Genomic DNA, 16,428 nt, shown 5'->3' with positions numbered 1-16,428 from the left:
ATTGAAGCCAAAGGGAGACTCAAGCATTTTCCAATGGAGCCGCCGGAGAATCTCTCTCTTTCTCTCGGAAATGCATGCTCGCTCATCTCTAGTCTTGTTGTATCTACCACTAAGCGACCTGGGAAATAATCCTCTGTGGCTGCAGGGGCTTCATATTGTAGTGTAATTAGACCTATGCACAGGAGCTCACAGCATCTATACAGATTAGAGACTGCACAATATTGCTAGGCCTTATTGACCCCTGCCTCTCAGGGATGTTTAATCCCCCCTTCACGAGTCCTGATAAAGCTAAAGCATGCAGCAGTCCCTATTCACATCTCCCTGCACTAGGCTATCTTTGACAGCTGGGTGCAGCAGATTTTAAATTTGCCGGGCTTCTGCGCATGCGTGCCACATCGGTGTATGCGCAGAAGCCTGTGGCAGGTCCCAATCACTGGGAGACATCCCAGAGGACCAGGGTGAGTATTTGCAGCTGCCCCCATGAATCTGATCCATGGGGGCAGCTGAAATTTTAACTTTTTTAAAAACTTTTCCGTGTTCGCCATTATTGATTGGATAACGGCTATCACAGGCTCGGGGACTGCTCACCACGGAACCCGGTAACATCTCCTGCCTCCCGGCTACCTTCAGGAGGTAGAAACTAGGAGATTTCAAATCTTCTGGGGTCTTGGGCCTTCTGCGCATCTGTCTGACATAAAGACGTCTGGCGCGCATGCGCAGAAGACTAACGTCAGGCCCTGGAGGTCCAGATCACCATGGGACATCGCGGAGGACCCAGGTGAGTAATCTCAGCTGCCCCCATGTATCCGATCCATCAAGGCAGCTGAATGTTTAACTTTATTTAACTTTTTATTGACTTAAATGCGACCAGTGCTATCCATTGGATAGCACCAAATCGCATTACCAGGGGGAGCTCCCCACGGCCCCTGATGACAGCTTCATGTTGTTGGCTACTTACAGTAACCAACAGCATGGAGCTGTCACATCCACAGTTCATGGGGTTTTAATCCTCAGAGGATGCATGTTTTTACTCTAGGATTAAAGCCCGCTTTGCTAGGATGTAAAAACACTATGGGGCCGTCACTAAGGGGTTATTGTCCAGTAAAGTATGGTCTGAATGGTTCTTCTTGGCTCCAGAGGGTTTCTCCTACATGTTTCCTGTTGTGACTGTTGTTGCAAACTCTCTGGACTTGTGTTTACCACTTATTTAATTTCTTATTTAATAGGTAAATAGCATATGGTTGTGCATCTTTCTCGCAGGCTTTCTGGTCAGAGAGGAAACACACTCTGAATGTGTTTTTTTTAATATGGTGGTGTTATCGGACCACACCGGTACCGATCTGATGACCTCGTTGCCAGGTGCTAAATTGGTAGATATAGAAGCCCGTGATGAGAAGATTTGCTAGCAATTATCTATCAATAGCATGAAATCACTCCATGTTATGTCAAGACACTTCTCCATGAAAACTCAATGAAATCTACTTTATTATCAACATTACCAACTCTTATACAAAAAGAAGGCGGATTCAAGAGTTACTTGTTACAAAGATTAGTGTAACATAGGTGATAAAGCTTATTGTTCATGAGGCTTATTGACATCTACCAAATATTCTCAAAGCTCTTAAGGCCCGTCTCAGACATAGAAATTATTTCAGTCAGGATATTGCTGTTGCATTAGACAATATTTCTGCTATCGCTGTGTGTCTTCTCTGTTAACATAGTTTAGCCTTATTTAATTTGTCTGTTGACTTCTTACCTTAAAATCCTAGTTACTGGCACTGCAAAGCATAGGTTCTAGTCTTCTATTTAAGGGTCAATAGTCCAATACAAGGTAAGAAACACTTATTGCATTCTGAAACTTAACACTTTATATTCCATGACAGTGAATTAGCCCTTCAACAAACTAGCCTGGTCGATGGACCTCCTGGGTTTCCACTATGTTGTTTTGAATTGTTACATGCTAGGATGGGGCTGAGTTCTTTTTTGCCCCAGCTCTCCAGATTTGGATTCTGCTACTTGTCAGACCCAACATTGCAGTCCCATTTTTACATTTACATTTGCTCCATTGTTTCCCCCCTTTCTATATAGATATGCCCTCACAGTTTATATTGTATACATGATATCATTCAGTCTCTCTTTAGGACAACATGCTGTCTCTCTTTGGGATATATGCTACCTTACTGCTTATTCACATTACGTCATGTTATACTTGTGTACCATAAAGTTATGGGGATTAACTTGCCAATCAAGAAGTATAAGGATTTCTTACAATACCTCAAACTTGGCTATATTCATATAGGCGAGCGTGATATCGGGTCAAGAAACCAGACCCGATATCGCACTTGTCAATGAGCGTTTTCATGCCGATGTGGTTGACTGTCCCATTGAAAGCAATGGGCGATGCATTCCATGAAATGCGAAAAAAAGGACATGTAGCGATTTATTAATTATTTATTATCTCACAACATTGGTTCATGGGGAAAAATCACCCATGTCTGACTCAATTCAAAAGAAATGAATTTATATTCGTGTGAGTTTTGTGTATCTCTCAACACACAAAATTTGTGCAATTTTCATGTTTATAAGCACTTAGCTTTAGACCAGACATTATCTGTCTCCATGAGAACCATTTCTCCAACTGTTCAGCACCTAGGTTCTTTCATTCCCAGTATTCTTAGGTTCACTCTTCAACTGATTTCAAAAAGATCATTTTGGTGTATGTATGAGTATTCTGACAATTTTTTTGCAGCGTTTAATAGCAGTATTTTATGGCATGGATTGATACATTCGCAGAAAACAAGTATGTATAGTCATTAGTTTGTATATATTTTCACTAAGAACTATCGTGTAACAGAAAAGAAGTTTATTTTTTTGTAAAGCCACTGTAGACCTCAGCATCCTAGTGGTTTAATGTTTAGTTTGTAGATTCAATTAAAAGCCTAATTAAGTATAGAAGATACATTAGATGAACAAGTCCTTATTTAATCCCTTTTGTGGAAAAAGAAGACCTGCACGTGTGACAAGCTAAAACCAAATATGCACTATTGTTTATGAGGGGGGATTTGATAACATGGTTAAAAGTCCATGATAGCTTATAACCTGAGGTATTGTGAAGGCTTACCTCTCTGCCCATCTCTGCTTCCCCACCCACAACCCTGAATGGGCTGAAGTGACACCTGCAAGTTTAGTATATACAGTTACCACTTCAGCAGTTCTGGTCTTGGATTTCAAACAAGACCAAAGCTACTGCTCTAGTTGCTTTCTAGGCAGAGACAGAGATGTTAGAATAGTATCTTTTATGCAAAAATAGATTGTCTCACCTCACTTTATCCATATGCGCTCACTGCATATTGCTTCAGTAGAGAAAGATAGATACGTCTGAAAAAAGCCACTCGATCAGGTGGTCTGCATAATAGAATGCATCCAGATAAATGGGAACTGCATAATAGAATGCATCCAGATAAATGGGAACTCAGACTTTGGTGAATAAAATCTTCTCTTTATTGAAAAAAGTGCTTTATAAAATAAGAAACATGCCCTTTCTAGGCAGAGACAGAGATGTTAGAATAGTACCCAACCCCCATATGGACAGCGCTCACACAAAACTATAAGTTCTTTTCTCTTAGCCAAAGCATTGTTTGGGCAAAACTGTTAACTGATTTATAGTTTTCAATAGATATGTTGGAGTGGCCAGTCAATCTCGCCATTCTGGGTGAGGAGAAGCCAGAGGAAGTTGCTCTAAAGACTCTCCTCTCCGATCCTGTAAAAATTAAACTTTTAGCTTTGCGTCCGAACTAGAGGCCAGCCATTGCGGGGGAGACCACGGGGAAATCATGGATATCATGGGTGGTTCAACAATCTCCCACAAAACAACTCATTGTTTTGTAGATGGTTCCCAGGTTTGTTTACCTCCACACTACACTTCATTCTGTAGCTTTTGGTATTCCCACTCTCCACTCCAGGAACATTATCTGCAGCAGCACTGCTACAGACCTCCTCTCTCTACATTTCTCCTTTACTTCCTCCTGCTTCTTGTGCACTTTCTTACTAACCACACCTCACATCCTGTCCTACCCTCCTAATTTTCCCACATCTGTTTCCTGTCCTCCTCCCTCTACCAATCAGGGATATTCTATGGCAGCAGCCAATCTGGAGCAAGGGATTATAGGGCAGAATAGTTTATGCCCATGAAGAAGGGTGGGAGACAGGGTCTCTCCTCAGTACAATACCTTCTATATCTCTGTAGAAGGAATTTTGCTTGTGGGGCTATCCTGTAGGACCCTCCGGGCCACTACACTAGGTAGTCTGGGGCCAGAATATTGCTAAGTAGAATTGTTCTTTGAAAGTCCTGGCACTTCTCAGTGCCTCGCTGTTTAAAGCATAAACTTTATTACACTTTATTAAAAACAGACTCAATGTAAATTAAGATTACAGCTCATACGCCTATACATATAATTTAATCTCAGTCCGTGCGACCATATCACAGTATTATAAATTCCTACTGCAGATCAATCTATACTGTGCGCATTTGCTGACCATAAAAACTATATCAACAAAGTGTTGTGAGAGGCACAAATCTACAGGGTGGTCCAAAGATATGAAGATAACTGAGAAAATAGAAAAAAAATGATTGGAACACCATCCTAAGTGTGGCATGTTGCTAAGGGAAAAAGACAAATCTGTGAGGGGCGGTGTCCAACACAACGACCATTTTGAAAGTTACCATCATGGAACCAAGCCAATATTTTCAAATGGTAAGGGGCGCATCTGGGATGTTTATCTGATAGAGAATCCAAATTTGTGACATATCTTTTTTGCTGGCAAAAGTTATTACCATTGGACCACCCTGAAGAAATCTTTTTCTTTTTTTTTGCAGTGGGTCTATTTACATGGGCGATTTCTCCCTCACAGCGATGCTGCTAGATAGAAAAATCACAGCAGGTCCTATTTCTGTGCAAGTCTGACATGAGAGCAGTACATGCTAATGTGCTGTTTTCCCGCTCATCACACAGATCATGCATGGGGGGCAACATTCTTGAGTGTGACTCTTTTCCACTCACGTAAATATGGCTTAATAGGCAAACTATGACTTTAATACAAATTTTGCTGTTACAATTTTAAAAACATGATTTTTTTAAAAATTGAAAACAAAACACTGATGTGAACGAGCTCTAAGCTAATTCATTCCATGCAGACCATGAAATATTTCTGAATATAAAATATTACTCCACTTTGTAAAGTTTCCACAGATCAAACAAAATGAAGGATTCAGTTCTCAAACTCCTGATTCCCAATGTATTTCTCCAGCTGTATACTTTCTATAAACCAGTGTAGCAAGGGGGGTACTCTTGCTCCGGGATGGCTGGTCTCTCGTACCAGAAATGGGGCACCACACAGGTAAATACGGCTCAGGAATAGCAGATATCTTTGTCTGGCTCCTGCCAGCGTTTATTGCACAGGACGTCACAGCATAGCACATCACATCACACAATGTCCATAAGCACCCCAACTTGGGTGGGAGTCCAGGGGTGTCATCCCTGTCAGACTCTTTGCCCTTTTCAGGCCACCAGCCTGCAGCACCTTCCTATGCTGGCCCTCTCTCTCTCTCTCCTTGTTGGAACTGGCTTTTTATCTCGTTCCTGCTCCACCCGTTGGTTAACCCTCGCACCAGAAGTCCTGTCTCTGGCCCACTACAGGCCCTTCTGTGTACTGCGCTACTACACCAGTTTATGTACATGTCCTCAGTCCATCTGTTACACTGTGTGCCTCTAGCACAATAATATTTCCCGGATTCATCAGGTTTCGCTTCAGTGAGTTTTAAATAAACTTCTCCTTTATTTGTGTCTCTGGTTAGAGTTATACGTCCCTGAAGAGACTGGGCATAGCTGGTGTAGGCATCATAACCTATTCTCCCCAACCACTCCAGACCTTTCCCTTCAGGTTGTCTGACCCAATTTACAGTATACATGTTAGTGCTGTCAGTGAGGGAGGCACCGCTCACTTTACAGGTCTTCTCCAGAGTCTCTGTAGGTTTCACAGTCCCAGGACAAGACACCTCTAGTGAGATCTGTGCAGCGACACCTGGAAATAAACAGAAATTACTTCATTCTTTAATAGATCTGAAATCTACAAATATTACTAGAAGTTGTGTGATATTGGCAGGAAATCAGACTCACATTGTAGAGATGATATAACACAGAGTAACCAAAGGAGACTCTTCATGATTGGGTGGAGGAGATAGAACAAGTCAGTTCCAGGTCTGGGTGAACAGTTCCTGATCAGTGGACACTTCTACTTCTCTACTTATACAGGAAGTTATTTACATACATTTACATACATCCTTCAGTGGAGACCCCTGGCATTTATTACCCAATGTATCAGCCATATAATCTACTTTACTGTAGGAAAAGAGAAAGATCCTCCACTTCTACTGATGAGCTATTATATATGAGGAAATGTCAGTAATTGTATATTGTGTTATAGGAATGATGAACAGTGATGATGGATTCCACGTGGGCCGAACATCTGTCTTGACAATTCTGCATCAAAATTAACATTTCTTAGGCCCAATGTTTACGGATGGGTTTGATTTGTGGAATCCGAGTGGAAGATCCATAAATCATGTAACCCACAGGGATACACAGGCGTTCATCAATGAAATAAAGCATGTGGATTAGATAATCTTCTGGTCCAGAAAAAAAATAGTAGCATGCTCCATTTCAGTGCGGATCCTGCACAGACAGCTTCCACTGAAGTCAATGGAAGCCGTCCGATCCATAGCCCATCTGCAATTGAGTTGCGGACAAGCCATGGATTCCGCGGGAAAGCAGGAAGAAGATAAAAGATTCAGATGGGTAAGTAGAAGACCAGCAGTGTCCTCGGCCACAGACAGGGTTGGATTCCGCTGCGGGCTCCGGCATGCGGAATCCGATCTGCCTGTGGACGTGAGAGATTAGGCTGGTGTCACAGGGGCTTAAGCTTTTTTATCTGCATTGCGTTCTTGCATATGCCTGTGTGTGTTACTGTTTGCTTGCGCAAAAAAAACCAAAAACCGCAAGTATTCTTCCATTGATTTCAATGGGCATTTAAGCTAAATTAATTGTGCTATGTTCATACGAAATACACATTACAATAGAGCATGGGGTGTAGTTTTTGGAGTGAATAAAAAGCATGTGCAGAATGCACTAATGTGAACGAACCTATTGGAATCAATTGTGAATGTATTTGCAAGTGAGAGAAATTGATCCCAGAACGTCTTCTAGTCTTTGATGGGTTTTCTAAAATCTTCTGTCCATAAAAAGGAACAGACTAAAATGTAGCAAAGTAATTATAGTATACATATCAGAACAGTATATGATAGAGACCTGTCACTGACAGGAGGAACTTCTGAGGTACGAGCTATTACATATTAGGAAATGTCAGTAATCATATATTGTATTAAAGGATTTATTGTGTCAGTGCTTAGTCCCGCGGGCGCATCGGCGCTCATGTTCCTGCACTAAAAGTTGGCCGCACTGTAGATGCGGATGAATCTCTGCAGCACCGGAAGAAAGAACATGTGACCGGCTCCATTGCCGCTCATGTGTTCTTTCTTCTGGCACTGCGGAGAGACATCCGTCCTGAAGTGCGACCGTCTTCTTCGTGCAGTAACATGGGCGCCGATGCGCCTGTGGGACTAAGCCCTCATAGGAATGAAAAACTCTACCCTCGGTGTATGTTCACATCTGTCAGACTTGTTATAGAAGATGTGTTCCAAACATATGAAGGGGATTGTTTCTGTAGGAGATGTTGTCACATTTACACTTATGGGACAGTCACAGAAATTATATCACTCATCAAAAATGATTGCTTGTCCCACAATACTGAATATCACTGATAAAGGCTGTTTAATAATTATCTTTTATCATTATAGCTAATATTATAACTGATAAATAACACATATATGTTGCAGGTCTAGATGAATGCCGGCCACTAAAATAAATAGAACCAAGCAACTATTTTCAAATGGTAAGGTGTGCATCTGGGATGTTTATCTGATAAAGAATCCAAAGTTGTGAGATATCTTTATTGCTGGCAAAAGTTACTACTAAAGATGAGCGAACACCAAAATGTTCGGGTTCGCGTTATTCGAAACGAACTTCCCGCGATGTTCGGGTGTTCGTTTGGAATAACGAACCCCATTGAAGTCAATGGGCGACCGGAACATTTTTGTATTTTGCCGATGCTCGCTAAGGTTTTCATGTGTGAAAATCTTGGCAATTCAAGAAAATGATGGGAACGACACAGCAACGGATAGGGCAGGCGAGGGGCTACATGTTGGGCTGCATCTCAAGTTCACAGGTCCCACTATTAAGCCACAATAGCGGCAAGAGTGAGACCCCCTCCCCGCACTGTCAGCATAACGATCGTTCTCCTCTGCCACAGCTGTAACAGCTGTGGCAGAGAAGAACGATGTTAGCCCATTGAATTCAATGGAGCCGTCAATACAGCCGACTCCACTGAATGCAATGGGCTGCCGGCGATCGCGGGATGAACTGTTGGAAAGGGGTTAAATATATAAGCCCTTCCCTGCAATTCATCCAGAAATGTGTAAAAATAAAAAATATATATATACTCACCTGGTGCCGGCAGACGGAGTTCAGTGCGGCAGGCTGCAGTTCTCCTGAACTGCTCTGAACAGCTGTGAGTAGTATTCAGCAGCCGGGGATTTAAAATCCCCGCCTGCTGAATAAGATGCCTCTGATTGGTCACAGCCTGACCAATCAGAGGCCAGCCCTCACTCACACCCATTCATGAATTCATGAATGGGTGAGTGAGGGCTGCCTCTGATTGGTCAGGCTGTGACCATTCAGAGGCATCTTATTCAGCAGGCGGGGATTTTAAATCCCTGGCTGCTGAATACTACTCACAGCTGTTCAGCGCAGTTCAGGAGAACTGCAGCCTGCCGTGCTGAACTCCGTCTGCTGGCACCAGGTGAGTATATATATATTTTTTATTTTTACACATTTCTGGATGAATTGCAGGGAAGGGCTTATATATTTAACCCCTTTCCGACGATTCATCCCGCGATCGCCGGCAGCCCATTGCATTCAGTGGAGTCGGCTGTATTGCCGGTTCCATTGAATTCAATGGGCAAACATCGTTCTTCTCTGTCACAGCTGTTGCAGCTGTGGCAGAGAAGAAGGATTTGTCTTCTATATGTTCTCAATGGGGTTGGCGCTGCTGCCGCCGACCCCATTGTGCGCATATAGAAAAGATTTCTCAGGGAAGAAAGTTAAAGTAACCCGAACATCCGAACATCGTGTGGTGTTCGTTACGAATAACGAACATCCCGAACACCCTAATATTCGCCCGAGCATCAAGCTCGGACGAGTACGTTCGCTCATCTCTAGTTACTACCTTTGGACTCCCTGAAGAACCTTTTTTTTTTGCAGTGGGTCTATTTACATGGGCGATTTCTCCCTCACAGCGATGCTGCTAGATGGAAAAATCACAGCAGGTCCTATTTCTGTGCAAGTCTCACATGAGAGCAGTACATGCAAATGACTGTTTACCAGCACATCACACAGAACATGCATGGGGGGCAACATTCTTGGGTGTGACTTTTCCACTCACGTAAATATGGCTTAATAGGCAAACTATGATTTTAATACAAATTTTGCTGTTACAATTTTAAAAACATGAATTTTTTTAAAATTGAAAACAAAACACTGATGTGAACGAGCTCTAAGCTAATTCATTCCATGCAGACCATGAAATATTTCTGAATATAAAATATTATTCCACTTTGTAAAGTTCTCACAGATCAAACAAGATGAAGGATTCAGAACTCAAACTCCTGATCACCAATGTATTTCTCCAGCTCTATACTTTCTATAACCAGTTTCTGTACATGTCCTCAGCCCATCTGTTACACTGTGTGTGTCTAGCACAATAATATGTCCCGGATTCATCAGGTTTCGCTTCAGTGAGTTTTAAATAAACTTCTCCTTTATTTGTGTCTCTTGTTATAGTTATACGTCCCTGAAGAGACTGGGCATAGTAGGTGTAGGCATCATAACCTATTCTCCCCATCCACTCCATGCCTTTCCCATCACATTGTCTGACCCAGTTTACAGCATACATGTTAGTTCTGTCAGTGAGGGAGGCACCGCTCACTTTACAGGTCTTCTCCAGAGTCTCTGTAGGTTTCACAGTCCCAGGACCAGACACCTCTAGTGAGATCTGTGCAGCAACACCTGGAAATAAACAGAAATTACTTCATTCTTTAATAGATCTGAAATCTACAATTATTACTAGAAGTTGTGTGATATTGGCAGGAAATCAGACTCACATTGTAGAGATGATATAACACAGAGTAACCAAAGGAGACCCTTCATGATTGGGCGGAGGAGATAGAACAAGTCTGTTCCAGGTCTGGGTGAACAGTTCCTGATCAGTGGACACTTCTACTTCTCTACTTATACAGGAAGTTATTTACATACATTTACATACATCCTGCAGTGGAGACCCCCGACCTTTATTACCTGGAGAACATTGTAATATAACATTGGTGCTGAGCTACAATGATGAATCATTCATGTCTTTACATATATCCAACCCTCGGTCCCTCTGTGATTTTATTTGCCAAGTAATCAAGTTAAGAACAATTATTCAAGTAATCCCAATTCATCAGTCAGATATTCTACTTTCCTGAAGGAAAAGGGAAAGATCCTCCACTTCTACTGATGAGCTATTACATATCAGAAATGTCAGTAATCATATATTGTGTAATAGGAATGAAGAGCAGCGATGGTGGATTCTACGTGGGGTAAACATCTGCCATAACAATTCTGTATTAAAATCTGCATGTTTTAGGTCGGTGTGACAGAGGCATAAGCAGATTAACGCGTGCCTTTACTCTACTTATTAGTGCAATGAGTGTTGCATTTTTGCGAGCACCTTTTTTCCATATGCAAGTCATGCAAAAAAACACCAATGTGCTCCCATTGATTTCAATGGAAAATTAAGATAAATTAGTTTAGTATATGCCATGGTTGTGCACAATACGCACGTAAGTAAGACATGCTGCACTTTTTTTGGCATGACCAAATGTGTGCACAAAATATGTACATGTGAACAAACCCATTGAAATCAGTGGGCTCTATTCACTGCATATTGCAAGAATAAATTTTGCATATACAATACGCAGCACAAAAGCGTTCATGTGAACCCGGCCTTACCTGTGTATGTTAGTGTGGATTTGCCATGGCAATAGCACAGACATGATGCAGATTCCACTCTTTAAATCCAAACAGAGTCATCTGCAGCAATTCCACAAACCTGCACCAAAATCTGATTGTAAATCTATGTGTAAGATCTCAGTTTTTATGTGGCTTTCTTTGTAGTAGATTTTTGCGCCACGTGTGACTCTACCTTTGCTATAGACTTCTAGGGGAGCCCTAGATATTAGCCAGTGTGGTCCAATTTTGAGATACATTGTAACCCACTGCCATGTCAGTGTGAGTTGTAATCCTGCATTGTGGAACGCACCCATCTATTGGCTGGCTTCTGTGGTATTGTTCATATTGCAGATTTAGTTGCATGCAGTCGCTCCTCACCAATCTGGGCTGGTTGAGTGGGGGGCTTCATATAAGTCTGCAGTGGACAATTTAGCCCCTCTGGTTTATAGTCTGGCTTGCTGAATATTGCTCGGTTCTACAGACATTGTGCCTACCCTACGGCCATTGTGCCAGCCTTATGGCGATCCTGCCTGCTCTGCACCTTATTAGGTACTGCATTTTTGGCTCTTTTCCAGTGAAATATGTTTTCATGTTCCTCCTTGCCTCTGTGATATCAATTTGCTTTACAGTGAGATAGTGTAGGTTCTGACAGATGTGGTGTGGCCTTGCCATCGGCCTGTCAGCTCATGCGTCTTGGCCAAAATGCTAAACTAACACCCGTATTTTATTAGTGTGTGTCAATATTTCCTTTATGCAGTTTGCTATAAAGTTCTGGGGGAGCCCACGATGTCAGCCAGTGTGGCCCACTGTTGAGATACGGGGCAGCCCACTGCTATGTCAGTGTGAGTTGTAATCCTATATTGTTGGACACACCCATCTATTGGCTGGCTTCTGTGGTATCGTTCACATTGTAGATTTAGTTGCATACAGTCGCTCCTCCCCAATCTGGGCTGGGTTGAGTGGGTGACTGCATATAAGTCTGCAGTGGACAGTTTAGCTCCTCTGGTTTATAGTGTGGCTTGCGCATATTGTTGGGTTCTACGGCCATCGTGCCTACCCTACGGCCATTGTGCCGGCCTAATGGCGATTGTGCCTGCTCTGCACCTTATCAGGTACTGCATTTTTGGCTCTTTTCCAGTGAAACATATACTATTCCAGGTTAAGGACAGATGATAATTAGAGATGAGCGAGCGTACTCGGCCACGCCCCTTTTTCACCCGAGTACCGTGATTTTCGAGTACTTCCGTACTCGGGCGAAAAGATTCAGGGGGCGCCGTGGGTGAGTGGGGGGTTGCAGCGGGGAGTGGGGGGGGGGGAGGGAGAGAGAGAGGGCTCCTCCCTGTTCCCCGCTGCTACCCCCGTGCCGCCACGCCCCCCCCCCCCCGCCGCCCCCCGGTGCCTCCGAAATCTTTTCACCCGAGTACTGAAGTACTCGAAAATAGCGGTACTCGATCGAGTAATTACTCGAAACGAGTACGTTCGCTCATCTCTAATGATAATAGAATACTCAGCGATTGTTTACACATGTGTGAAAAATATCCATGTGAATAGCCTCATTGGCAATAATGGGTCTGTACATGGGCCATGTAATACACGGACCATAAACATGCTTGGCTGAAAGGGCCCTAAGAGGGAATTTACAGTATAATCAGAAAATGCTCTATTGCATAAATAAAGTTTTTATTTTAAAGGGTTTGTCAGAAATAAAATCTTTTTTTTTCTTTGTAAAAACAGGTTCCGCATGGTAAAAAAAATAGTAAAGATCTTGAAATCACGTCTTTGAACTCCCAGCAATTCCCAAGGAACAGCTGCAGACCTATCAAAAATTTTACTACACAAGACAGCAGGGGAGGTTCTTGTTTTAAAAGCAATGTCATGAACTTTGCAAAGGGCAAATTCTATCAGGTGAACAGAACAGCCGAGCACGGGCCTTCTCCAAGGGAACGTTGTAGTGCGACAGATGTTTATTGAGCTTTAAAAGATTTCTGCTTTGGGAAAAGGAAACATGTCGAAAGCAGTAGAAGAAGAACAGCAGCATGACCACCATCATTAACAGCAGCTTGAGAGCAGAGTGTTCTCCTGGTGGAAACATGAGAGCTGTAGCTACATATATCTGTAATGATATATTTTTAATTTAAGGGGAAGCATAAGCAGAAAAGATGTTGGAAGCGGGAGAAGGAGAGCAGCAGCACCACCATTACCAATTTTCCCAAACCTCACTGTACATGCCTAAGGCCTGCAAATAATTTGTAGTGGCCATATTGGCAACTTTGAATGACATCTGAGCCACAAATAGGGAACTGCAATAAAATACCGGCACCGGCTTGACCGGAAGAATACCAGCCAGGCCGGTGAGTTACCGGCTGGGTGGCAACCCTACCTCCCATGAGTCCTGCTAAAGCCTTGTCCTAGGGTGGCAAACGAAATAAGAGTCGGCTGGCTTCTTCTCCGAGTACCTTCAAGAACTGTTCCTGAGCTCACAAGCCAGTACTCTGCTGCTAATGGCTTCTTCCACTCAAGGATCCAAGTCTAATGACTCAGATGACCTTTCTACTAGCTGGCAGCCCGATTAACCCTTTGGTTCACTCACATGGACATATTTGTGGTACAAATTATGTGTACATTTTTATGCACGTATTTCGGACAGCAGACAACAGCATTAGTTTACATTGTTGCATTCTGACCTCGATTTTTCAAGCACCTATTTAGGAAGCGGCCTATTTTTGTATATATCACATAGCAAAATCACTACTGTAAGTCGATAGGAACATAAAAAAACACTGAAAATATGCATGTTAGGGTGCCTACCCACTAGAGGTATTTTATCTTGCGATGGGAGAGCAAGTGAATACACATGCCTCGCAGCGCTAAGAAAACTGCAATATTGCTCATAATTTTCAATCAGGTCAGCGGCAGCAGTGGCAGCCCCATTGCAAACATAGGAAGTACATTGTGGACTTCTGCCACAGCTGTCAATGCTGTCACAACTGTGGCAAGGGTTTTATTCATCCCCTTAGGGACTGCGGAGATAAAGGAATTCTTTGCCACAGCTGTGGCAGAAGTCTTGGATGCTATACAATTGCTTTTAATGGGGTCAGCGCTGCTGCGGCCCCATTGAAAGCAATAGGTTGCAGGCAACCCTCGCAGCGATGATTTTCGGGAAGGCTTTGAAATATAAGCCCTTCCCTGAAAGTCATCCCTAGCTATAAAAAATATATATACTCACCTCTCCGCCATAGGCGTGTCCTCCAACTGGCTCCCCGACATTGCTGTGAAGCTCTTTCAGCAGGCGGGGATTTTTAAACCCCAGTATCCTGAAAGGGCTGTGCTGATTGTCAGAGCGCTCGCTCAGCCAATCATATTCAGCGCTTAATCAATAAATGGCTGAGCGCTGCCTGTGATTGGCTGATCGCTCAGCCAATTAGCACAGCCCTTTCAGGAGGGGGGCATTTTTAAATACCCACCTGCTTAAAAAAGCTTCACAGCAGTGATGGGGAGCCTGCCAGAGATGGCGCCTGTGGCGGAGAGGTGAGTATATATATATTTTATTTTTTTCACCAGCTAGGGATGGATTTTCAGGGAAGGGCTTATATTACAAGCCCTTCCTCGAAAATCATTGCTGTGGGGGTTGCCTGCAACTCACTGCTTTTAATGGGGCCGCAGCAGCGCTGATCTCATTGAAAACAATGAGATAGTATCATGGACTTCTGCCATAGCTGTGACAGAGGATTCCTTCATCCCCGCATTCCCCACATGGATGAAGGAAACTCCTGTCAGAGCTGTGATAGCTGCGGCAGATGTCCGCGATGTTCTCCCTATGTTTTCAATGGGCGCTGCTGCTGCTGGCCACATTAAGAGCAATGAGCAATATCGCAGATTTTCTCTGCACTGCGAGGCTGGAGTGAAAAATCGCAAATGAGTATGAAACCATTGAAAATTATTGCTTCCATAATCATGGCTCTCGTATTGCAAGAAAAAAATATCGCTACTGGGTAGTCACCATCACATGTATATTAACTATGCTTTCATGACTCAAAAGACCTTTCTACTAGCCGGCAGCCTGATTAACTCTTTGGCTCACTCACACGGGAATATTTGCGGTACAAATTATGTGTAAATTTTTATGCATGTAATATGGAAAGCAGACAGAAGCATTGCTTTGCGTTGTTGCATTCTGACCTGCATTTTTCAAGTACCTATTTTAGGAGCAGCTTATTTTTGTCCATGTCACCAGTGTAAGTCGATAGGAATGTAAAAAAAACACTGAAAATATGAATGTTACATGTGTATCAACTGTGCTTTTATGCACATTGCTAGGAGACAATATGCTTTTTTGCGCGTGTAAAAAATGTTACAAATACACATGCCACACTTGTGTAAAAACCGCATAAGCATGAAAAACGCACATGTGCATGCAGAACTCAAACTCCTGATCCCCAATGTATTTCCCCGGCTCTATACTTTTATAAACCAGTTTCTGTACATGTCCTCAGCCCATCTGTTACACTGTGTCTCTAGCAGCATAATACGTCCCGGATTCTTCAGGTTTCACTCCAGTGAGTTTGAAATAAACTTCTCCTTTATTTGTGTCTCTTGTTAGAGTTATACGTCCCCGAAGAGACTCGGCATAGTAGGTGCTCCCAGCATACCATATTCCCCCCAACCACTCCAGGCCTTTCCCTTCAGATTGTCGGACCCAGTGTACAGCATGCATGTTGGTGCTGTCAGTGAGAGAGGCACCGCTCACTTTACAGGTCTTCTCCAGAGTCTCGGTAGGTTTCACAGTCCCAGGACCAGACACCACTAGTGAGATCTCTGCAGCGACACCTGGAAATAAACAGAAATTACTTCATTCTTTAATAGATTTGAAATCTACAATTATTCCTAGAAGTTGTGTGATATTGGCAGGAAATCAGACTCACATTGTAGAGATGATATAACACAGAGTAACCAAAGGAGACTCTTCATGATTGGGCAAAGGAGATAGAACAAGTCAGTTCCAGGTCTGGGTGAACAGATCCTGATCAGTGGACACTTCTACTTCTCTACTTATACAGGAAGTTATTTACATAAATTTACATTAGAGATGAGCGAGCGTACTCGGATAAGCACTACTCGCTCGAGTAATTGGCTTTATCCGAGTATCACTGTGCTCGGGTCTAAAGATTCGGGTGCCGCTGCGGCTGACAGGTGAGTCGCAGCGGGG

The sequence above is a fragment of the Eleutherodactylus coqui genome, chromosome 5 (genome assembly GCF_035609145.1).
Source record: "Eleutherodactylus coqui strain aEleCoq1 chromosome 5, aEleCoq1.hap1, whole genome shotgun sequence".
Classification (NCBI taxonomy): domain Eukaryota; kingdom Metazoa; phylum Chordata; class Amphibia; order Anura; family Eleutherodactylidae; genus Eleutherodactylus; species Eleutherodactylus coqui.
Note: the sequence above shows the minus strand (reverse complement) of the source record.